General features: G+C 49.9%; 1 long non-coding RNA gene across 1 annotated transcript in view; it reads left to right on the top strand.

The window, feature by feature from the left end:
• The first annotated feature begins 396 nt into the window (after positions 1-396).
• The window catches only part of LOC140394762 (uncharacterized), a 66,410-nt gene continuing 41,446 nt past the window's right edge, over positions 397-25,360 (top strand). The window contains exon 1 of the long non-coding RNA XR_011935986.1: positions 397-519. This is a non-coding gene — a long non-coding RNA (uncharacterized lncRNA). The remainder of the gene's footprint in view (positions 520-25,360) is intronic.

The raw sequence follows: 25,360 nt of genomic DNA, 5'->3' as shown, positions 1-25,360 counted from the left end.
CGCTTTCATGAGGTTAGAAATTCAGCAAGGTTAGAAGCGTCAACAATGGCTTTCCCAGTACAGCTCAGTTAAAAAGTCTCTTGTGTGAATTGAGGCATAAAAGGTCCAAGGTTTGACTCCTGAGTTGGTTCTTATCAGTGGTGGTAGAGGATTAAAATCGGCCTAAATGTCAAGCAGAGGGTAAAACACCATGACTAATTTGATCATGGTACAGTGATTTCTGGTGGCAGATATACTATGAGGGCATGATTGGCTCAGCATTGATGGAACAGTTTGACAATCATCAATGCCTAGACTATGTAAGAGGCATTGCCTCTTGTGAGCAAGATTGTTTCTTCCACAGTGTCCTGCATTACGAAAGTAGATTATTTTTTATTTGTTCTTGGGATATGAACGCCATTGTTAAGACTCGTTTTTATGTCCCATCCTTAATTGCCTTTGAGTAGATGACTGTGAGATTGTGACCGCCTTGTCAGGCATTTCAGAGACAACCACATAGGTATGGATCTGGCGTTACAGGTAAGCCACACCAGGTCAGGCTGGTAGAATTTCTCCCCTGGAGTGAACCAGACTGGTTTTTATGAGAATCTAGTAGTTTCATGATCATTATTAATGAGACTAGTATTTTTCCCCATAGTTATTAATTAATTGAATTTAAGGTACTCCTGTCACCGTGGTGCCATTTGAATTCATGGGTCGTGTCGTGTTGGGTGTTCCGATGCACAAATGATCCAACACGGCTGTAGATGGTACAACTCTGTTTTATTGTCTTAACAACGACAACTACTAACTGCTGGCTTGGGTACGTGCTTCACCAGCTAACCTGTGGACCCAGCCCTAGCACTATCTTAGTGAGGCACTCAGCACATGGTGTATGTCTGAGTGGCGCGCTGTGAGCTCTGTGCTCTGAGCTATCTCCTGGTAGAATGAGTGGGAACTGTGGTGTTCCCTGTTTTATAGTGCGTGTGCTCTCACTGGTGATTGGCTGCGATGTTATGTGTGTGCTGGTTGGTCCAACTACCTGTCCAGCAGTGTGTGTGTGATTGCACCATGATATGCTGATGTGGACATCATGACAGGTCGAAAGTTCAGGTCCCGTCATAGAGGGGGCAGGGCTGGAAAATACGACAAACCGTTCATTAGTCCATTGAATTCAACGAGACTGGAAGATCCCATCGGTGGGAGGGGTCTGAATATTCTGGTCCACGTCCCCAGGGGTTTAGTCCAGGCCTATGGATTACAATCCTGTAACATTTCCACGATGCCGCCATCCTCTATAAAAGCAGTCAGTGACAAAACAATATCTTCACATCACGACTGTGTCTCGGAATAAAATTGTGGTCCGATACCTTGCTGCACATGTTACCAGACAACAGAGCTCTCAGAGGAAAATCCAGTCTTTTTTAATACCCGTCCACAGTGGCTGACATGAAGAGCACTTCATCACAGGATAAGCCCCAGGATGGAGCATTCTGTTACACAACACATTCTCTCGTGTCCTGGCTCATAGACAATTAACTCTCCAACGTCGGCACAACCTTTCTGAAAAGCAGCCAACGTTATGATGCAGCCACGCTCTCTGATGAATGAGAACCAAACTGTTCTATCAGGCCTCCTTGATGCAACTTGCCTTAGCAGTAATGTCTCTGAGTTTGCACAATATTTTTCTAACTCTGGTGCTCAATATAAACTTGTGCAAAAAGAGGTCCCTGTTAAAGATTGGTGCTGACCACTATGCAGAAACTGGTACAAACTTCAATTATCCCCGGACACCTCACTTAAGTGCAGAAAATGCTTCTTGAAGTTAGCCATCTTTCCATTTGCAGTTTATGGTTTAAAATATAAAGCATTTTTATTTCAGTGAATTATACGTAGGAACTTTGATGTTTTAAGTAACTCATGGAAATAAGGATCTTTAAAATTTAAATTACTTATGATATGAATACAAAAATCTATCTAGTTTAAAATGGGTGTCAAAGCATAGTGAGATATAATCACCCTTAACCCCTGTCCATCACATTGAAGCAATAGAACACACCAGCGAGTTATATCAATATTTCACTCTGCTCAGAGGAGTTAATGGAGGATTGATCCTTCCATGTTAGTTCCAGACCAATACTCCTGATGGATTTTTATCCAGAGATGCGAAAAAAAAATGTTCCCTCTGGTTTTTACAGAACATCTGTTCCATATTCTGATAACACTAGAAGGAGTTGCTGACTGGAACAGGTGTTATCTCAGGTATATTAAACCTTGCACGGCAAGAAGGGTATATCGGTGTTCTGTAATGACCTTCACCTGAGTGCTATTTTTCCTCTACTTGCCATCATGCCATGTTACATATTTAATTTTCCTCATAATGCCTTTACATTTGGTGTCTATTCTAATAGTCTCTTTTATCTTTCTCCCCTTCTCCCTCCAAATGCTGGTTTCTGCTTGGCTTGCAGCTTTGAAGCTATGAATGCCCGCCAAGTATCTTGTCCATGTGTCCATTAATCATCAGCAAACACCAACAATAAGTATTAACAGCAAGAGACAACACAGTCAGGCCGACTCCTGCCCTCACACGATACTCACTGCCAGCAATGCTTGCAGGATAGTGGCCAGGATAGCGAATCCTGTTTGCATTTGCCCTCTCCCGACATGGGTACTGAGGCTAATAGCAGTGCTGCCTTGATTAAGATTGCCTAATTCAACACAGGTTTGAGATTGAAACTGCGACTGTACCTAATCTAAATGGCTCAGCTACTGACTGAATAAACCTGATGAGTCAATGGGGAGTTGATGTAGCGAGCCAAAGTGAATACAAATCACTCACTGTAACCAAATCCTACTCGAGTGCTGGTAACAATTACATAATGATCAATTATTGATTTCACAGTTTATATAAAATAAATGCAAATAGATGAGGAACTATTGTGTAGATTTTCCACCCATTCACAATGGTAGATTTTGGAAGTACAGGACAAAGGAATTAACACATCTTATCACTTCCTGTTCCACTCATAGACACACAATTTCCTGTGAAGTATTGAACGTGGGCACATAGTGCACATGAATGATGCAAGAGCTTAATTTATATATGCAATCTTCTGCACATTGCCTGATGTGTAATGTTCCTTCCATCTACTTGACAGAAGGTGCTGGTTGATCACTTCACCCTGGCTATTGATCTTTTCTTTGATCTGGGTGGTGTAGGACCAATTAGCACCTCCAGCCTCTGCAGAATGCCTTTTGGTAGAAAGGATACCCCAAAACATCTGGACAGTGAATTCTGCCTCAATAGAGCTCCACCTGCAAAACAGGAATCCTACATTTTAAACAGCTCCTTTTGCACTTTTATGTATATATGGCAGTGTCAGAGGTCCAGCCTTTGAATCAATTAACTCCCCCTGATTGGCAGGATTCCCACTGCTGCAGGCACTGGAGTTAATTGTAATGTTGCTGTTCTTCACGAGTTTTACTTGCCCTTTGCGAGCTGGGTGCCTAAAATTATTTGTGGTCCTGGATCTTTGCACGGGAAAATCAACTGATTTCCAACCAAATATAGGGCGGGATTCTCTGGTCCTGAGGCTAAGTGTTTATGCCGTCGTAAATGCCGTCGCGTTTCCCGATGGCGTCAACATGGTCTCAGGAGCAGCAATACTGGCCCCTACAGGGGGCCAGCACGGCACTGGAGCAACCCACGCCGCTCCAGCTGCCGATCTCAGCGTCAGATGGGCGACGCGGGTCTGCGCATGCGCGGGGGGACTGGCGCGATTGCCGCGCATGCGTGGTGGCTCCCTTCTCCGTGCCGGTCCCGACGGAACATGGCATAGGGCTACAGGTGCCGGCGCGGAACAAAGGAGGCCCCCAGCCCAAGAGGTCGGCCCGCCGATCGGTAGGCCCCGATCGCCAGCCAGGCCACAGCGGATGCTCCCCCAGGGGTCGGACCCCCCTCCACCTCACCAGGCCGCCCCCTGATCCATTCACGCCGAGGTCCCGCCGGGTAAGACCAGGTTAGAACGGCGCTGGCAGGACTCGAGTTTTTTTGTACGGCCATCCCGGGCCGAGAATTCAGGCCCCGACTGGCACCGCGCCATATCTGACAAGTATGTACCAGACTTTCCATCCCTTCTCATTCTCAAGCTTAAGACCTACGTTCGAGGAGGCTCTTTAAACTCAGGCACAAGTGCAACACAGAGTGGGTTACTGGGATAGGGTGGAAGCGTGGGCTTCAGTATGGTGCTCTTTCCAACGGCCGGTGCATGTTTGATGGGCCGAATGGCCTCCTTCTGCTCTGTAAATTCTGTGATTCTAAAAGAAAGAAGTCACTACAGCAAGTGCTGTTTTCACTTAATCGGCAGAGCCGTCCCCCTCCATTTCCAATTAGAAATTGGGACCGTAATAAAAACAGAAAACGCTGGATAAACTCAGCAGGTCTGGCAGCATCTGTGGAGAGAAACAGAGTTTACACTTCGAGCCTGAATGACCCTTCTACAGAACTCAGAACTGGCAACACTTGCTCCACAAAACCACATATGAAAGCCCTTAAGACGTTTGACTCGGTAATGTTGTGGTAAATGTTACCCCAGCCAGTCCAATTTTGAAATAATCTAAAATATATAAGCTATTTCACACTTCTATTAATCGAGTTGTTATTAATTTGCGCTAAGTTTTGACACTTTCATCGGAAGAATGCTTGCAATTTTTTCAAAGAGCTACCTGTCAATTGCATAGAAAAAGAAAGCAATGATTATTCACTCAAATGTAGAAGCAGGGCCATTTGTGAATGACTTATTTCAATAAAATTACACTGGTTCAGACATCCATCCAATGACTTTAATGAATAACTGCATTGCCAAAATTATTGGTGATCCATTAAAGAGCCAGAAAGGTTCTGGGTTCAGTCGCTGGTCTGTGTTGGGCAATCTGGTTACAAAGTGATTCGCTTGGAGTGTGACGTTAGCAGCCGGGGCTGGGGAAGGATTGGGAATTCAGCGTGGATGTTAGGCTGGATTGCGTTGTTCCCCGTTGTCAAATAATCGGCTGATTCTGTGCGCTTGTGGGTATGAAAGTGAAATCAGGATCCGATCAAACATTCATTGTCAAAGAACGCCGATACCCACTGCCCATCCTCACAGGTGAAACAAAACACTGGCACAAGTGATTAGCACTGTGGCTTCACAGCGCCAGGGTCCCAGGTTCGATTCCCCGCTGGGTCACTGTCTGTGCGGAGTTTGCACGTTCTCCCCGTGTCCGCGTGGGTTTCCTCCGGGTGCTCCGGTTTCCTCCCACAGTCCAAAGACGTGCAGGTTAGGTGGATTGGCCATGCTAAATTACCCGTAGTGTCCATAAGGGTTGGGAGGGGTTATTGGGTTGCGGGGATAAGGTGGAAGTGAGGGATTAATGTGGGTCGGTGCAGACTCGATGGGCCGAATGGCCTCCTTCTGCACTGTATGTTCTATATGATGTGGAATCGATTGGTTTCCGACATCCACAGAACCGTACCCTCAGTGTCTTCTGAATTTGTACGAGGAAAAGGGGAGAAAACGTAAAAATACACAAAATAAAACCCCCGCGGCGAGAGTAAAAGTGTTGCTGTGCTTAGCGGAATGAATGACCAACCACGTCATATGTTAAATTTGGGATGAGCTGTCTCTGTCCTTTCAAAATTAGAAGCAGGATCTCAACGATGAACTAACTGCTGCTAGCCCACACCACACCCTTCAGTCAGTTCAAATGATGATTTCTTGTGGAATGAAGCCCATGTTTCTGTTATCCAAATTAAAATCTGTTTGGGCTTGTCCCGATCGATTGTTAAGTGGGGAGGCTTCCATTAGGGATACAAACACATGCTTGCTTAAACGGTTTTGGGGTTCTTCACTGTACCATATTTCTCTCGCCCCCGCCCCCAGGGCACGTTGATATTTCTATCTTTCCCGCAATAATGTGCATGTAATTCACCCTCAGAATTGACACAGTCTTGTCTGGTCTCACATGCGGGGATGTGAAATGAAATAATACTGTTGACATTTACACACAGCCCTCTCTGGTGCACTAGTCAGGCTGCGCAGCAGGCTGGCTCGAGGGGCAACTAATTGCTTTAGTGTGAAAGAACACAACCCCAGAAAGCATCTGATATTCTGGTCCTGAGTGGGTTGGAATGATGGAGGTAGATGCTGTCAAGCAGGCAAGGTCTGATGTATTCATATATTCTCAAACGAGGCCAGACAGCCTGTTTCAAGAGCTTTGGTAGCTCAGGCCTAAAATAGGTTGCCAAGGTAACCCAAATATCAGGCCTTTGTTGAAGCCACCCACTGGTTAAGCACACTCTTTATGTGTAATTTCTCTCTCAATGTTCCACATAAGAACTGATTCATGTCGTAAAACAGAGAGGGTTTTTTTTTTTGGCTGATAGATTTAATCAAATGATTCTAAGCCCTGTGAATGTCATCGGAAATATATATTCTTTTCATTCAACAGAAGTGTAGCGTTGTATTTGGCAGCTGTGCTGTTTCAGACCTTTGTACACAGACTTTTCTCCATATAAATAAATGACTTCATTCCCTCTTAACTAGGCGCTACATCCATATTTAACCACATGTGGGGGTGGGGGAAGGGGGGGGAGGGTCTCAGAGGTGTCAACAATTCTCAGATTCTATTTCTCCTCGAGTGCCTGGCGTTGTATTCAGCCTCACAGATCAGCGAGGTCCCCAGGTTCAATACCCAGGATGTGTTGGGTTAACTGCTTCAGAGCTACAAAGAAACATGCAAATCAGGAGCCCCTCGGCCTGCTTCCCCCCCCCCCCCCTTTGATAAGATCATGGTTGATCTGATTGTGGCCTCAACTTCACTTTCCTGTCTACCCCCCTATAACCTTTGAATCCCTTGTCAATCAAGAATCTATCTCACTCAGCCTTAAATGTATTCAATGCCCCAGCCTCTCCTGCCCCCTGGGGAAAATAGTTCCTGCGACCAATGATCCGCGGAAGGAAGAAAATTCTCCCCACGTCCATCCTAAATGGGAGGCCTCTTATTTTGAAGCTGTTCTGCCACAAGGGAAAATATCCTCCCAGCATCCACCCTGTTAGCCCCCCTCAGGACCTTATACGTTCCACAAATTCACCTCTCAATCTTTTAAACTCCCATGGATACAGGCCCAGCCTTTCCTCACAGGATGACCTCTTCATCACAGGACTCAGTTGAGTGTAGATGCTCTGAATTACTTCCACTGCTAATTAAATAAGGAGGCCAGGGACCGGATTCTCTGGCCTCCCAGCCGTGTGTTTCTTGACAGCGGGGGGCGGTGGGGGGTGGGGGGTGGGGGGGATCCATTCTCTGGCGGTGGGAATCTCTGTTGGGCCCACCCCGCGCCGCAGGGAAACTGGATCAGAGAATCCCGCCGCCAGGGAACTGATGCGACCATCAATTCACTCAAGGACTCGTGTCGGAGTAAAACAGTGGTTTTAATTAACTATTAACTTTGCCTGCCTGAGATTGGTACACACTGAGGACAGTCCCACAGGCCAGCTACTCTTATACTCCTTCACGCTCCAACATCCTCCAACATCTCCCCCTGTGGGTGAAGCCATACAATGGCCCACAGATAAAACCCACAGGATTAATAACATAGAACATAACTGGTGAATTAACTGTATTTACATTCACCACAGGAACGGCCAGAGAATTCTGTCCTATATCCACCTCATCCTGGGCAGGGTTCTCTGAGCCCGGGGCCGGCGAATCGGCGTCGGTCGCGGGCCGCTCTATGCGGCCAGCCCGCCGATCCTCTGGCCCAGGTGGGCCTGGCGGACGATAAAAACGAGTCCCGCCGGCGCCATTCTAACCGGCTCTGAGCCGGTGGGACCTCGGCATTGAGGGGTCGGGTGGCGGCCTGTGGGGGGGGGGGAGGGGTGTCCGACCCCGGGGGGGGGGGGCCTCCGATGTGGCCTGGCCCGCGATTGGGACTCACCGATCGGCGGCCCGGCCTCTCAGGCTGGGGGCCTCCTTTCCTAATGGCTGAACCTGTAGCCCTGCGCCATGTTGAGTCGGGGCCGGTGCGTTGAAGCAGGCGCAGTTCCCTCGGCGCCCAGTTCGCGCCGGGATCGGCAGCTGGAGGGGCATGAACCCTGTAGGGGCCAGAATCATTCCTGGGAGAAGTCCGTTCACGCGACGGCGTTTACGACGGCGTTTACGACGGAGTGGACACTCTGCCGCGAGATTAGAGAATCCCGCCCTCTATACATTGGCAGCAGAACCTTGCTACTTTTATATTCATTCCCCTTGCAATAAATGACAAGTCCATGAAAATAAATGACTGGCATTTTTAAAAAATTCTTTCATGGGGTGTAGATATTTTTGGCGGGGTCAGCATTGTTGCCCGTTGCCACTGAGTGGCAATGATAGCCATTTCAGAGGGCAGTTGCGAATCAGCTATATTACTGTGGACATCTGGCCACCAGTCTGACAAAGGACAGTGGACGGACTTTAGCAAATCACATGGGGTTTTTACAACAATCATTAGCTGGCTTTCAATTTTAGATTTATTAATTGAATTCAAATTTCACCAGCTGCCATGGTGGGGTATGCACCTGTGCCCCCAGAGGGCGGCACGGGGCGGCACGGTGGTTAGCTCTGCTGCCTCACGGTGCTGAAGACCCGGCTTCGATCCCGGCCCCGGGTCACTGCCCCTGTGGAGTTTGCACATTCTCCCCGTGTCTGCGTGGGTCTCACCCCCACAACCCAAAAGATGTGCACGGTAGGTGGGTTGGCCGCGCTAAATTGCCCCTTCATTGGAAAAAAAATGAATTGGGTACTCTAAATTTAATTTAAAAACTAACATAAGCGTGGGCCTCTGGAATTACTCGCCCACTGATGTCACCACTGTCTCCCCCCAGTACAGTGGGAAGGTAGTGTGGAAATAGGGAGGGGAGTTGGAGTGCTTCCAATGACCTCAGTACTCAAAGAGGAGCGAGCTGACAGCTAGAATTCTGGCTCCCAATCCCTGTGTAATGGCCTCTGCTGGAATCAGAACACAAAATGCTGGAAATGTATAGCAGACATGACAATATCTGAAATTTAGATAGTTTAACAACACAGCTTTGGGTGTTTTGTCAGATGCTTGCGTGGATTCCGGCTTGGCTATCATGGCCTCCTGAGTCGAATAGCCTGCAACTGAAACTCAAGCGTTAAGTCACGTTAAGAATGTAGCACTGCCATTGGTACGAAAGCTGAGCAATCTCACGAGAGGAGGGAGAATATTCTCCGGGTAAATCCTACCATTGCGATCCATTTGTATCTCAGACGTATTATGCGTTTATTTTGCTTTGTTTCCATTCTCAACTTTTTAAAAAAGTATTTTATTTTTCCATTGCGTCGAACTGGGAAACTGAGAGTGCCTCGCACAGAGCGTGGCGTTGGCTGCATGATGTTTACGCAGGCGTTTTGTTACTTGAAACCATTACAGGGAGCAAATTTAACATGACAGACAAACGGTAACACTTTCCCAGCAGATGAAACAGACAACACTGTATTATGCAGCCTGATTTGGGGAATGTAAAGCTCCACGGACGTTGTAAACAAAGTTAATTAATTTTTTGAGGCTTTGCTCACTCTACATTACAGTGATTTATTGTTAATTTTATTGTTTATTGATAAAGTCTGTCACATATACCAAGGTGCAGTGAAAAGTATTATTCTGCGTACAGCCCTGTCAGAAATCTCCATACATATATATATACATACAAAAAATAACAACAACTGTAAAAAGGTAAACTGCATAAAAAGATGAGTTTAATTTACAAACGGGTCATTCAAGAGTCTAGTCGCAAGAGGAAAAAAAGCTGTTTTTGAATCTGTTACAATGAGTTCTCAAACTTTTGTATCTTCTGCCCAGTGGAAGAAGTTGGAAAACAGAACAAACAGGACAGGAGGGGCCTTTGATTGTGTTGCCTGCTTTCCTGGGCGTCCTCCAGATCGTAATTTTTAAATTAGCCTTGGGCTCATTTAAATGGGCGGCACGGTAGCACAGTGGTTAGCACAGTTGCTTCACAGCTCCAGGGTCCCAGGTTTGATTCCCCGCTGGGTCACTTTCTGTGCGGAGTCTGCCCGTGTCTGTGTGGGTTTCCTCCGGGTGCTCCGGTTTCCTCCCACAGTACAAAGCTGTGCAGGTTCGGTGGATTGGCTACGCTAACTTGCCCCTCGGTGTCCAAAAAGTTAGGTCGACTTACTGGGTTATGGGGGTGGGGAACGGGCGTGGGCCTAGGTAGGATGCTCTTTCAGAGGGTCTGTGCAGACTTGATGGGCCAAATGGCCTCCTTCTGTACTGCAGGAATTCAATGATTCAATAATTCAGGAGAACGGCAAGTGGAATGTATTTCTAACCTGAAGGAAGGTAATCATTTGTGAGTGTTAGTGTATCGTTGATATTAACAAAGAACAAAGAACAAAGAAATGTACAGCACAGGAACAGGCCCTTCGGCCCTCCAAGCCCGTGCCGACCATACTGCCCGACTAAACTACAATCTTCTACACTTCCTGGGTCCTGTCAGCAAAGGGTGGGACTTTCTTTGTCCTCCACCCTCCCCCAACGGGAACGTCCATCCTGCTGAAGGCAACAACCTCACCCCCCCCCCGCCCGCAGCATATCCCATGGCACCGGTACAGATGAGCCACACAAAACGCCATCGACATCAACGGGACTGGACGATCCCGCCGGTGGCCAATTGCGAAGCAGGTCGACCGATCAGTTGGGTCAGGAAGGAGACTCAGGTCAAGAGGGATCTAGACAAATATATGAACGGGCTGGGAATGGGAGGATACGGACTCCGTGGGCTGGGTTCTCCTGTCACCGACGCCAAAATCGCATTCGGCAACCGGCCGGAGAATCCGAGTTCCCGACCGAATTGGGGGCGGTGCCGCTTTCGCGATGCTCCGCCCCCTCCAAAGCAACATACTCTAGGAGTACGGCGCATGCTGTACCGACGGCCTCAGGACGTTGCCTAAGGATAAACGGCGTGGGACACGTGTGGTCTCCTCCATCGGGAGCTCAGCGTGGCCGCTGCGGGCCATCGCCGTGCGGCCGTGGATCCGGCAGTTCTCCAGGGTGAATCAGCAGCTCGAGAAAGGAGGTTGGCCGGGGGGGGGGGGGGGGGGGGGGGCAAGGGGGGGGGGGGGTAGTCGGGTAGCCAGGGGGAGTCATGGGGAGGGAGTGGGTTGATTGGTGGGGGTGGGTGGGGGGGGGTGTGGTGCGGTGGTGATGAGATTGGGAGGGTCATTTGTAGAGTTAACCAGATATTAGACTGTCCAGGTAAGTACCATAGAACTAACCAAAGTCTCTGACTCACACTCAGAGTAGGAGACATTTGTGGAGCGTCCTGGGGAGCAGCGGAATTGCCCATAGGAAATTGAAACTTCCCGGTTGTGATGAATGGTTACTGTACCCTTAACACCATGTAGGTGATGCCCCTTTAAGACCGGGTTTGGAACCCTGGGGGACTCCGCCTCCGGCTCCGCCCACCAGGGAGCCGTATATAAGGTGACGTGTCGTGTGGTTATTGAGGGTACTACAATTTAATAAGCAGACTACGTTCGGATGGACGCCAGTCTCAAGCCAGAAAAGCTCAACCTGGAAGCACGGACACCGGAGGCCAAAGAAATTTCTAAGTACTGGCTCCGCTGCTTCGAGGCCTGCCTGGAATCCTCGGAAGCTCCCGTCCTAGGGCCTCGCAAGCTGCGCCTACTCCACGCCCGTGTGAGCCATAGAATCTCTGCCATGATCGAGAAGGCGATCACTTACGACGAGGCGATCGAGATCCTGCGAAAGCGTTTCGTCAAACCCATAAATGAGGTACATGCACAGCACCTGCTCTCTACCTGCCGGCAGTGCTCAGGGGGAATGCTGGACGAGTACGTGGAAAAGCTCACCGCGCTCGCCAGGAACTGCAACCATCAGGATGTGACGGGGGAAGTCCACATGAACCAGCACATCTGAGACGCCTTCGTGTCCGGCATCCATTCCACCTATAACAGGCAGCGACTCCTCGAAAATGGAGCTAAAGACCTTCAGGACACGGTAACGCTCGCCACCTCACTGGAAGTGGCCCGCCACAACCTAGGCACGTACCCCGCGGACCCTGCGAGCCCCCCTCGGACTTCCCCAGACACGGCCACGCTATGGGCCTGCACCGCGCGGCGACCCGCCCAGACCGCGGGCACACCGTGCTATTTCTGTGGGCAGGGCCAGCATCCACGCCCACGCTGCCCAGCCCGCTCCGCCACCTGCAGCGACTGCGGAAAGAAGGGGCATTTCGCCAGGGCCTGCCTGGCCAGGCCCAAGGCCCAGAAACCAAAAGCTCGCCAGGCCCGAAAATCGAGCTCACAGGCCCGCAGGCCCCACAATGCAGCTGCGCACCGGCTGGACATGCTCCTATCTGCCGCATCATCGGCCTCGTGCAAGTCATGGGGGTGGCGGCCATCTTCTGGACCCGACCGACGGCGGCGGCCATTTTGTGAATCCGACTCGGCTGAGGACTCGGACTACCCGCAACTGGGAGCGAGCACCCTCGACCAATCGAGGCCAAAGCACCTGCGGAACTCCATGATGCAGGTCCAGATCAACGGGCGCGACACTCCCTGCCTCTCCGACTCCGGGAGCACAGAGAGCTTTCTCCACCCAGAAACGGTAAGGTGCTGCTCCTTGCGCACCTATCCCGCTTCCCAAACCATAGCCCTCGCTTCCGGGTCCCACTCGATCTAAATCAAGGGGTATTGTATTGCGAATCTCGCGATCCAGGGCGCCGAATACGCTCGTTTCAAGCTGTACATCCTCCCTCACCTCTGCGCCCCCTGCTGCTCGGTCGGGATTTCCAGTGCAGCCACCGAAGCCTGACCCTGAAGTTCGGCCGACCCTTGCCCCCCCCCCCCCCCACCTCACGGCATGCAGCCTTGCAACACTGAAAGTTGCACCCCCGTCACTATTCGCGAACCTCATCCCCGACTGTAAGCCCGTCGCCACCAGGAGCCGGCGCTACAGTGCCCAAGATATGGCTTTTATCAAGTCAGAGGTCCAGCGTTTACTGGAAGACAGGGTCATCGAGGCTAGCAACAGCCCCTGGACAGCACAACTGGTGATACTACGGTCCGGGGAAAAGAAACGGATGGTCATGGACTACAGCCAGCCCATTATTCGCTTCACGCAGCTCGATGCGTACCCCCTTCCCCGCATAGCAGAGATGGTCAATCGGATCGCTCAATACCGTGTATTCTCCACTGTCGACCTAAAATCCACCTACCACCAGCTCCCTATCCGACCGAAAGACCGCCCCTATACTGCCTTCGAAGCAGCCGGCCGGCTCTTCCACTTCCTCAGGGTCCCCTTCGGCGTCACAAATGGGGGCTCCGTCTTCCACAGGGCGATGGACCAAATGGTGGACCAGTACGGCCTGCGGGCTACTTACCCGTACTTCGACAATGTCACCATCTGCGGCCATGATCAGCAGGTCCATGACACGAACATTGAAAGGTTCCTCCAGACCGCCCGAACCCTCAACCTGACCTATATCGAGGAAAAATGCGTTTTCCACACAACCCGACTAGCCATCCTCGGCTCCTTCGTGGAAAACAGGGTCCTAGGTCCCGACCCCGACACTTAAGGAACTCCCCCTTCCCCATAGCCTCAAGGTCCTCAAACGGTGCTTGAGGCTTTTCTCCTATTCCGCCCAGTGGGTCCCCAGATATGTAGACAAAGCCCGCCCACTCATAAAGACCACGACACGTCCCCTGATGATTGAGGCCCAGTCGGCCTTCAGTCGCATCAATTCCAACATCATCACGGCCACTATGCACGTGATGGACAAAACCATCCCTTTCCAGGTAGAGAGCGATGCGCCAGACATTGCGCTGGCTGCTACCCTCAACCAGGCAGTCAGGCCAGTAGCATTCTTCTCCCGGACTCTCACCGCCTCCGAGGTTCGGCACTCTACAGTCGAAAAGGAGGCACAAGCCATTGTGGAGGCTGTGCGGCACTGGAGGCACTACCTAGCCGGTAGGAGGTTCACCCTCGTTACCAACCAACAGTCGGTAGCCTTTATGTTTGATAACGCACAACGGGGCAAAATTTAAAATGATAAAATCTTGAGGTGGAGGATCGAACTCTCCACCAACGCATACAATATTAATTACGATATATACCGCAGGGCAAGAGTTATATCTGGGGGAAAGGCAATTATGATGTGATGAGGCAAGACTTAGGATGCATCGGATGGAGAGGAAAACTGCAGGGGATGGGCACAATGGAAATGTGGAGCTTGTTCAAGGAACAGCTACTGCATGTCCTTGATAAGTATGTACCTGTCAGGCAGGGAGGAAGTGGTCGAGCAAGGGAACCGTGGTTTACTAAAGCAGTCAAAACACTTGTCAAGAGGAAGAAGGAGGCTTATGTAAAGATGAGACATGAAGGTTCAGTTAGGGCGCTCGAGAGTTACAAGTTAGCTAGGAAGGACCTAAAGAGAGAGCTAAGAAGAGCCAGGAGAGGACATGAGAAGTCTGGCAGATAGAATCAAGGATAACCCTAAAGCTTTCAATAGATATGTCAGGAATAAAAGAATGACTAGGGTAAGAGTAAGGCCAGTCAAGGACAGTAGTGGGAAGTTGTGCTTGGAATCCGAGGAGATAGGAGAGGTGCTAAATGAATATTTTTCATCAGTATTGACACAGGAAAAAGACAATGTTGTCGAGGAGAATACTGCGATTCAGGCTACTAGACTGGAAGGGCTTGAGGTTCATAAGGAGGAGGTCTTAGCAATTCTGGAAAGTGTGAAAATAGATAAGTCCCCTGGGCCGGATGGGATTTATCCTAGGATTCTCTGGGAAGCTAGGGAGGAGATTGCTGAGCCTTTGGCTTTGATCTTTAAGTCATCTTTGTCTACAGGAATAGTGCCAGAAGACTGGAGGATAGCAAATGTTGTCCCCTTGTTCAAGAAGGGGAGTAGAGACAACCCCGGTAACTATAGGCCAGTGAGCCTTACTTCTGTTGTGGGCAAAATCGTGGAAAGGTTTATAAGAGATAGGATGTATAATCATCTGGAAATGAATAATTTGATTAGACATAGTCAACACGGTTTTGTGAAGGACAGGTCGTGCCTCACAAACCTTATTGAGTTCTTTGAAAAGGTGACCAAACAGGTGGATGAGGGTAAAGCAGTTGATGTGGTGTATATGAATTTCAGTAAAGCATTTGATAAGGTTCCCCAAGGTAGGCTACTGCAGAAAATACGGAGGCATGGGATTCAGGGTGATTTAGCAGTTTGGATCAGAAATTGGCTAGCTGGAAGAAGACAAAGGGTGGTGGTTGATGGGAAATGTTCAGACTGGAGTCCAGTTACTAGTGGTGTACCACAAGCATCTGTTTTGGGGCCACTGCTGTTTGTCATTTTTATAAATGACCTGGAGGAGGGCGTAGAAGGATGGGTGAGTAAATTTGCAGATGACACTAAAGTCGGTGGAGTTGTGGACAGTGCGGAAGGATGTTACAAGTTACAGAGGGACATAGATAAGCTGCAGCGCTGGGCTGAGAGGTGGCAAATGGAGTTTAATGCAGAAAAGTGTGAGGTGATTCATTTTGGAAGGAATAACAGGAAGAAAGAGTACTGGGCTAATGGTAAGATTCTTGGCAGTGTGGATGAGCAGAGAGATCTCGGTGTCCATGTATATAGATCCCTGAAAGTTGCCACCTAGGTTGAGAGGGTTGTTAAGAAGGTGTATGGTGTGTTAGCTTTTATTGGTAGAGGGATTGAGTTTCGGAGCCATGAGGTCATGTTGCAGCTGCACAAAGCTCTGGTGCGGCCGAATTTGGAGTATTGCGTGCAATTCTGGTCGCCGCATTATAGGAAGGATGTGGAAGCATTGGAAAGGGTGCAGAGGAGATTTACCAGAATGTTGCCTGGTATGGAGGGAAGATCTTTTGAGGAAAGGCTGAGGGACTTGAGGCTGTTTTTGTTAGAGAGAAGAAGGTTAAGAGGTGAATTAATTGAGGCATACAAGATGATCAGAGGATTTTGTAGGGTGGACAGTGAGAGCCTTTTTCCTCGGATGGTGATGTCTAGCACGAGGGGACATAGCTTTAAATTGAGGGGAGATAGATATAAGACAGATGTCAGAGGTAGGTTCTTTACTCAGAGAGTAGTAAGGGCGTGGAATGCCCTGCCTGCAACAGTTGTGGACTCACCAACACTAAGGGCTTTCAAATGGTCATTGGATAGACATATGGATGATAAGGGAATAGTGTAGATGGGCTTTAGAGTGGTTTCACAGGTCGGCGCAACATGGAGGGCCGAAGGGCCTGTACTGCACTGTAATGTTCTATGTTCTAGGGGAGCTCAATGAGCCCCTAGGTGTCCAGACATGCGGCACGTGCGCCAACGCGCAGGAGGATCGTCTGCGAGCTATCCACAATGACCTCTGTCACCCGGGGGTTACCCGACTCGCCCACTTTATCAAGTCCCGCAACCGACCTTACTCCACCAAGGAGGTCAAGGCCATGACCAGGGCTTGCCAGATCTGCACGGAGTGGAAACCGCACTTCTACCGGCCAGACAAGGCTCGCCTTGTAAAGGTCTCGAGGCCCTTTGAGCAAGTAAGCGTGGACTTCAAAGATCCCCTCCCGTCCACCAGCCGCAATACCTACTCCCTAACCGTCATTGGCGAGTTCTCCCGCTTCCCATTCGCCGTTCCCTGTCCCGACATGACCTCGGCCTCCGTAATCAAGGCACTGCACAGCATCTTCACCCTGTTTGGTTTCCCCGCTTATATCCACAGCGACCTGGGTACATCGTTCATGAGCGATGAGTTGCGTCAGTACCTGCTCAGCAAGGGCATCGCCTCGAGCAGAACGACCAGTTATAACCCGCGGGGAAACGCACAGGTGGAGAGGGAGAACATGACAGTTTGGAAGGCTGTCCTTCTGGCCCTACGGTCGAGAGGTCTCCCAACCACCCGCTGGCAGGAGGTCCTACCCAATGCCCTCCACTCCATTAGGTCGCTCCTCTGCACGGTCACGAATGAGACCCCTCACAACCGCTTGTTTGTCTTCCCCAGGAAGTCCACCTCTGGGGTCTCACTTCCACCTTGGCCGATGACTCCGGGACCTGTTCTTCTCCGGAGGCACGCAAGGAGTCATAAAACGGACCCCCTGGTCGAGAGGGTCGAACTGCTACATGTGAACCCCCGATATGCCTACGTCGCACACCCCGACGGCAGGCAACACACGGTTTCCCTCCGGGATCTGGCACCCGCTGGTTCCCCTACTGACGCCCCCCCCTTGTGGTTTCCCTCCGGGACCTGGCACCCGCTGATTTCCCCACTGATGCCCCCCCCCTGGGCCCCCACTCCGTCGGTAGACTCCGACCACGCCCCCCCTAGTGCCCCCCTCCACACTCCCCGCTGGCGCCGGCACCACTACCCCCAGCCCCAGCTATTCCCCCTGCCCCCCGACCCGCTACCCCGACCCGGACGAAAGCGCCGACCACCGTGTTCCCGGCTGTACCCTGACCAAAGACGTCCGTACCTGCCGCACCACCGCCCAAGCTGAGAAGGTCGACGAGGACGATCAGGCTGCCGAAAAGAATAGACATGTAATTCCACTTCACCCCCGACGGATTTTGCGTTTTTTATAAACAGGGGGTGAATGTGATGAATGGTTACTGTACCCTTAACACCATATAGGTGATGCCCCTTTAAGGCCGGGTTTGGAACCCTGGGGGACTCCGCCTTGTGTCGTTATTGAGGGTACTACACCGGCCAATTCCCATGTAGTTACACGGGTCAGGACTTCTGCATATCTTCAGCCATACATTTGGTCTCCTACGATCTGGGGACTGGAAGATTTGGCCAACGGAAATTGTTTATATACTGTTGCATTATGTGTAAATATCTGTAAAGATATATTAGCTACTGAGCTAGGAACTGACTGTTACGTGTAAGTGTTCCGGTGGGCCACATTTCATGGCTGCAGGACAGAGTCATGTGATATGTAACAGAACCAGTTCACACTGGACCTTCTGTTATACAAAACAGTGTGAAAAATATTAAACATAAAGAGTTCTCATCTTTTAAACTTAAAGTGTGATTAATACCAGCATCAGGGATCCAAAAGATAACATCCTCAGATCATAAATGGCCGTCACAATGGTAATAGTGCCCAACATCAATTGCTATTCATGTATTTTATTTTCAATAAAATTAGGAAATAAACTAAACACAACCTCAAGAACCTAATCTGACTAAAATGTAATTTCTTTAATCGCAGTGGAAAGCTGCCCCATTTCTGGCATATAAGGATGCTCCCAAATTACGGACATTAAACCCCACCTTGCTAATTTCATATGAGATAATAATATATCACATATATTTTCTCCACTTACATGCATTAAAAATCAGACCATGTCATTTAATATTTGCATGAAAAATAGCAAATTGGTCCGACCATGCTATATAATATGAATTGATAAATTATTTCATCCATGTAATATTGGTACAAAGTTGTCAAATAGGTAAAACTGTCACATTAAATTTATTTTCAGGACATGAGCTTGACTTGCAAGATTGTCATTTTTTGTTAGGGACAAAGGAACAGATGATTGACCTCATTCGATATCCATATCCTTGCTCCTTAACTCTTAAACACCAGTCTATCAATCGCAAGTATTTAGTTTTAGAATTGATTTCTCATCCCTAGTTTCCCTTGAGCCTTCTTCATGAGCTGCTGTGTTCCAGTTCCAGTGAAGAGACTCCGACAGTGGAGGGGAAGGAGCAGTTCTAGGTCCCAGTCAGGATATTGTGCGACCCAGCGGGGACCTGGAAATGATGGTGTTCCCATCAACCCGCTGCCCTCGCCCTTCTATAAGTCACAGGGTTTGGCGGTGTTGTTGAAGAAGAGACTAGTCACTGTCATTAATCCCATTGATGGTACAGATTGCGCTGGTGGTGGAAGGAGTAGACTTTGGATGAAGTGCTGATCAAGCAGCTACTTTGTCTCGGAGAGTGTGAAGCTTCCAGCTGTGCCGACCCAAACAAGTGGGAAGTATTCCACCACACTCTTTACCAGTGTCTTGTAGATAGTGGGAAGACTTTAATGATTAAGAGAGTGAGCCACTCATCATAGAATACCTTCCAACCTTCTTAAATAAATTGCCATTTATGTGCCTGGTCCAGTTGAGCCGTCTAATCAATGGTAAGGTGGCAGGATGTTGATCAATGATAATGCCATTGAGTGTCAAGAGGAGCTGGTTCGAGGAGGTGGTCTGCCTTGGTGGAGATGACCACTGCCTTGCCATTTCTGTGGTATGAACAACACTCGCTTTTTATCCAGCTGCATGGACATGGACCACTTTATGGTCTGATGACCCATGAATAAAACTTAACATTGCAATCGGCGAGTGGCGCTACTTCTGGCTTTATTGTACAATATTAATCTAATGCAACCTAATGGGTGTGATGCTCAGTGCAATATTAGCATATCTAATAGGTGAAACTATACCAGCGCAATACATCAGTATGAAAAAAAATCTAAAAGAATTAGCTGTGTATTTTCGGTAATGTGTGTCACACATCAGCGATTTTTTGGCCATTATATGAATGAAGGCAGCATCTCATTAAAGTTAAATGTTTAATAGCTTTGTTAAAATAATGGATCTCACAATTTCACACCTGCATTTCAATGCACCATGACTTCAACCCCCAAGTAATTATATGTTCATTTTTGAAATGAATGAAATGAAAATGAAATGAAAATCCCTTATTGTCACAAGTAGGCTTCAATGAAGTTACTGTGAAAAGCCCCTAGTCGCCACATTCCGGCACCTGTTCGGGGAGGCTGTTACGGGAAGGCTGTTATGGGGAGGCTGTTATGGGGAGGCTGTTTCAGACAACAAAGGCGGTATTTCTTTTCTTTGGGTATTTATCTGGAACCAAATGATATCTAAATAGAGCACAACTCGGCCTCTTCATTCACAGCGCATGACCTTCAGTATATATGCAACATCCCTGCTTAAGGTTGTCTGTCATCTTTATTATTAAAAGTACAAATGAGCGTCGATCCCAGACAATAACTCTGGGAATATGACTATGCGATACATCCATGCAACATCTTGACTGCAAACACTGAGATAAATCGACATTTCCAATTCAAAAGGCAAATTGGATTAAATTCTTGAACTGGGTCACATTCACTGTCATATTTTTGCCTTTGCACTTGATTTTGTAAACATTTCATTGAGGTAATGGTCCATTAATCATCTCAAATATCTTGTCAGTGAAATAAATGTAAGTGTATATTTAAATTCCTCGTGTGTGAGGAGTCCATCACTATGAAAGCTTACTGATAAAGCAGCCACTTAGATTCTGCCAGGGATAGTTAATGAGAGATAGCAATGAGGGGGGTCCCAGATTCCTCCAAAACTGCCAAGATTCTCCTGGTGTGAAATTCAGATTGGTTGCACCTGGTGCGTAGGTGCTACAGGGTGCTCTTTGAGGTCCAAAATGTTGTCTAAAGTGCAGGCAGAATCACAAAATCAATGAATTTTTACCGCACAGAAAGGCCATTCGGTCCAGCATGTCTGCACCTGTTCTCCAATTGAGCATCATGACTTAGTCTCATTCTCCTGCCTTTTCCCTGTACGCCTAACAAATAGTTATCTAATGCCCTCTTGAATGCCTCGATTGAACCTGCCTCCACCACACTTCCAGGCAGTGCATTCCAGACCCGAATCACTCGTTTTGTGAATTTTATTTTCTCACGTCACATTCGCTTCTTTTGCAAATCACTTGAAATCTGTGTCCCCTCATTCCCAAGCGGAAACAGTTTCTCCCCGTCTACTCTGTCCAGCCCCCTCGTGATCTTGAACACCTCTTTCCAATCTCCTCTCAGCCTTCTTCTCTCCAAGGAGAACAGTATCAACCTCTCCAATCTCACCTCAGGACTGAAGTTTCTCATGCCTGGAGCCATCCTGGCATGCACTACTGGAGTTGCACTGAAAGCCATATTTCTGAGGGTGTTTGTGCGTGTGCTGTGACTGCCGGCTGGACGTATGCAAAGCAGGAGGATCGTTGGCATTCCGCAGTGTGCAATGTTGGGTAGGTGTCAGCACTGCCATTTTGGGACTCAATGCTCGATCTGATGCCATCTCTTAATCATGAACACATGGTAAACAGCAGAAAGGATCTACCATCTCTACCATTTAAAGGGATCAACTAACATAGGTTAGATGCTGGCTAATTTTTCTCCAGCTGATGTGATGATTCTACAAGTGTCGGGTGATTTTTATAGCTATTTCAAGTTACAGAATTCTACGAGGAGTGGTGGAAGAGGTACCAAAGGGTTTTGTGCTGACTCCAAAGTTTCTGCATAAGCAGCTTGCTTCCAGACATGTTCTGGCACGCATTCCCCTGAGAGCACAGCCTGACCTGGGGAAGGAGTTGAAAGCAGGCAGAGCGGGACAGGTTCCTGGAAGAGAGGGAGGATGAGAGGTTTCATCCGGATTCTCAGGGAACAATTCTCTTACCACGGAACGGCAGTGGGGCACAGCTCGAGGGACCTCTGCTCTCCCATAGGGAGATCCTCTTGGAAATCTGCCACCTGCTGCAGCCTAGGCTGTAACCCCAGAGGAGGCAATGCTCACTTCGCCAGTAGCTGTGAACGTGAGGGAGACTGGCCGAAATTGTCCTGCCAATCCTGCCAGCGGGAACCTCTGGCCCGCCGTCAGTGACCACTCCCCACCCCCCCACCCCCCACACCAAAAATAATAATAATAACAATCACTCATTATCACAAGCAGCCTTCAACGAAGTTACCATGAAAAGCCCCTAGTCGCCACATTCCGGTGCCTGTTCGGGGAGGCCGGTACAGAAATTGAACCCGCGCTGCTGGCATTGTTCTGCATTGCAAGCCAGCTATTTAGCCACTGTGCTAAACCAACCACCATGGGTGCGAACGACAGGAAACCCCACTGACAGTGCGATGCACGATCAATGACCACTAAAGCGAGGTTGTAGTCCAACTGAAGGCTTTAATAAGCTAGATGTTTCCCCCAGCAGCTGAGGTACAGAATGAGGGCTGCTGGGATGACAGCTCGCCAACAGGGCGGAGCTATTATACACTCTCGCCAATAGCAAGCATACAGGTTCTACCAATGGTACGTCAGCCTCTCAGGTACCGTAATACCTATAATACCACATTCACCCCTATTAAAAAAAAGTCCAGCGGGGGTGGTGGCCAGCAACTACAAAACTTAATAACATGGCATAATTAGTGATGGAGGTACCGTAATACCTCCGTACAGTGTTTAGTAACTATTTACAAGTCTGGTAGCTATGTACATTTGATGGTTTATATTTACAGGTTACAGTTAAAATCAAGCAATCAGTCGATCGGGGGCCCTGGTCGTCCTCTGTGATCGTCGGAGCCTTGGTGGTGGCTTCGGTGGAGGCTCGGGCGCCTGTGACTCCGGGAGCGTGGCTTTGATCTCCATGGCAGCTTCGTCACCCCTAGACGGCGCTGGTGGAGAAAACGGCTGACCTGGGGAGGGAGTGCCTGCGGGGGGCGTCGGTGGGTGGGGGTGCCTAGGCAGGGGCGGCGGAAGGACCGATCCTCCTGTAAGGTGCTGCCGTAGGGGGGGGGGGGGGGGGGGGGGGAGGGTGGGACTGGTGGCTGGCATGTGCGTGGAGTTCCGGCGGGCGCCAGGTCCCGTAGGGAGACTGTATTTTGTTGGCCGTAGGGGTATGCCACATAGGCGCACTGGGGGCTAGCATGGAGCAGATGGACCCTCTCGACCAACGGGTCCGACCTGTGCGCCCGCACGTGTTTTCGTAGCAGGATGGGTCCGGGTGCTGCCAGCCAGGTCAGGAGCGAGGTCCCAGAGGAGGACTTCCTAGGGAAGACAAGGAGACGTTCGTGAGGTGCCTGATTGGTGGTCGTACAAAGTAGTGACCGGATGTAGTGGAGGGCATCCGGGAGGACATCTTGCCAGCAGAAGACTAGGAGGTTCCTGGACCGCAGGGCCAGTAGGACGGTCTTCCAGACCGTTCCGTTCTCCCTCTCTACCTGTCCGTTACCCCGGGGGTTTTAACTGGTCGTCCTGCTCGAGGCGATGCCCTTGCAGAGCAGGAATTGACACAGGTCATCGCTCATAAAGGAGGACCCCCTATCGCTGTGTATGTAAGCGGGGAACCCGAACAGTGCAAAGATACCCTGGAGGGCCTTGATGACGGTGGAGGAGGTCATGTCGGGACAGGGGATGGCGAATGGGAAGCGGGAGTACTCGTCAATCACTTTCAGGAAGTACATGTTGCGGTCGGTGGAGGGGAGGGGGCCTTTGAAGTCCATGCTGAGGTGTTCAAAGGGACGGGAAGCCTTTATCAGGTGCGCTCTCTCTGGCTGGTAGAAGTGCGGTTTGCACTCCACGCAGGTTTGGCAGTCCCTGGTGGCAGTCCTGACCTCCTCGATGGAGTAGGGCAGGTTGCGGGTCTCGTGGAAGAAGCGAGTGACCCCCGGGTGGCAGAGGTCCTCGTGGAGGGCTCGGAGGCGGTCCACTTGTGTGGTGCCACATGTGCCATGGGACAGGGCGTCAGGAGGCTCATTTAGCTCCCCGGGACGATACAAGATCTCGTAGTTGCAGGTGGAGAGTTCGATCCTCCACCGCAAGATCTTGTCATATTTTATCTTGCCCCGCTGTGCATTATCGAACATGAACGCCACCGACCATTGGTCCGTGAGGAGAGTGAATCTCCTGCCTGCCAGGTAATGCCTCCAATGTCGCACAGCTTCTACTATGGCCTGGGCCTCCCTTTCGACTGAGGAGTGGCGGATTTCGGAAGCATGGAGGGTACGGGAGAAGAAGGCCACGGGTCTGCCCGCTTGGTTGAGGGTTGCCGCCAGAGCTAGGTCGGACACATCGCTCTCGACCTGGAAGGGGAGGGACTCGTCGATGGTGTGCATCGTGGCCTTTGCAATGTCTGCTTTGATGTGGATGAAGGCCTGGCGGGCCTCTATCGACAGGGGAAAAGCTGTGGATTGGATCAGGGGACGGGCCTTGTCCTCATAGTTGGGGACCCACTGGGCGTAGTAGCTGAAAAACCCTAGGCAGCGTTTTCGGGCCTTAGAGCAGTGAGGGAGGGGGAATTCCATCAGGGGGCGCATGCGTTCAGGGTCGGGGCCTATAACTCCATTTCGCACTATGTAGCCGAGAATGGCTAGACGGTCGGTGCTAAACATGCATTTATCCTTATTGTATGTTAGGTTAAGGATTTTAGCGGTCTGGAGACATTTTCGGAGGTTGGTGTCGTGGTCCTGCTGGTCGTGGCCGCAGATGGTGACATTATTGAGATACGGGAATGTTGCCCGTAAACCGTACCGGTCAACCATTCGGTCCATCTCGCGCTGGAAGACCGAGACCCCGTTAGTGACACCAAAGGGAACCCTTGAGAAGTGATAGAGCCGACCGTCTGCCTCGAAGGCAGTGTATTTGCGGTCACTAGTGCGGATGGGGAGCTGGTGGTAGGCGGACTGGAGATCCACTGTGGAGAAGACCTTATAATGCGTGATCCTGTTTACCAGGTTTGATATGCGGGGGTGAGGGTACGCGTCCAGCTGCGTAAACCTGTTGATGGTCTGACTGTAGTCGATGACCATCCTATGCTTCTCCCCGGTCTTTACCAACACTACTTGAGCTCTCCAGGGACTGTTACTGGCTTCAATGACCCCTTCCCTCAGTAGCCTTTGGACCTCTGACCTAATAAAGATCCGGTCCTGGGCACTGTAGCGTCTGCTCCTGGTGGCGACGGGTTTGCAATCCGGGGTGAGGTTTGCAAACAGGGAAGGCGGGTCGACCTTAAGGGTTGCGAGGCCGCAGACAGTAAGGGGGGGTATAGGGCCGCCGAATTTGAAGGTTACACTGGATGTCTAAACCCAGGAGTGTAGCCGTGCAGAGGTGGGGAAGGATGTAGAGACGGAAATTCTTGAACTCCCTTCCCTGGACTGTGAGGTTTGCTAAACAAAACCCCTTTATCTCCATTGAGTGGGAACCGGAAGCCAATGAGATTTTTTGATTAACGGGGTGGATGAGGAGAGAACAGCGCCTTACCGTGTCGGGGTGTATGAAGCTCTCCGTGCTCCCAGAGTCAATTAAGCAGGACGTCTCGTGCCCGTTGATGAAAACAGTCGTCATAGCGGTTGAGAGTGTTCGACGTCGAGACTGATCCAGAGTCACCGAGGCCAATCGCAGTAGTTGAGAATTCTGTTCAGGCAGTGTGTGGTCGGCCGAGCTGGGGTCCTGGGGGTTCATCCAAGATGGCGTCTCCCATTGGTCGCACGTGGCCGTGGGTGCAC

Source organism: Scyliorhinus torazame, chromosome 18 (assembly GCF_047496885.1).
Source record: "Scyliorhinus torazame isolate Kashiwa2021f chromosome 18, sScyTor2.1, whole genome shotgun sequence".
NCBI lineage: Eukaryota > Metazoa > Chordata > Chondrichthyes > Carcharhiniformes > Scyliorhinidae > Scyliorhinus > Scyliorhinus torazame.
This window is presented reverse-complemented; position numbering and strand designations above follow the sequence as displayed.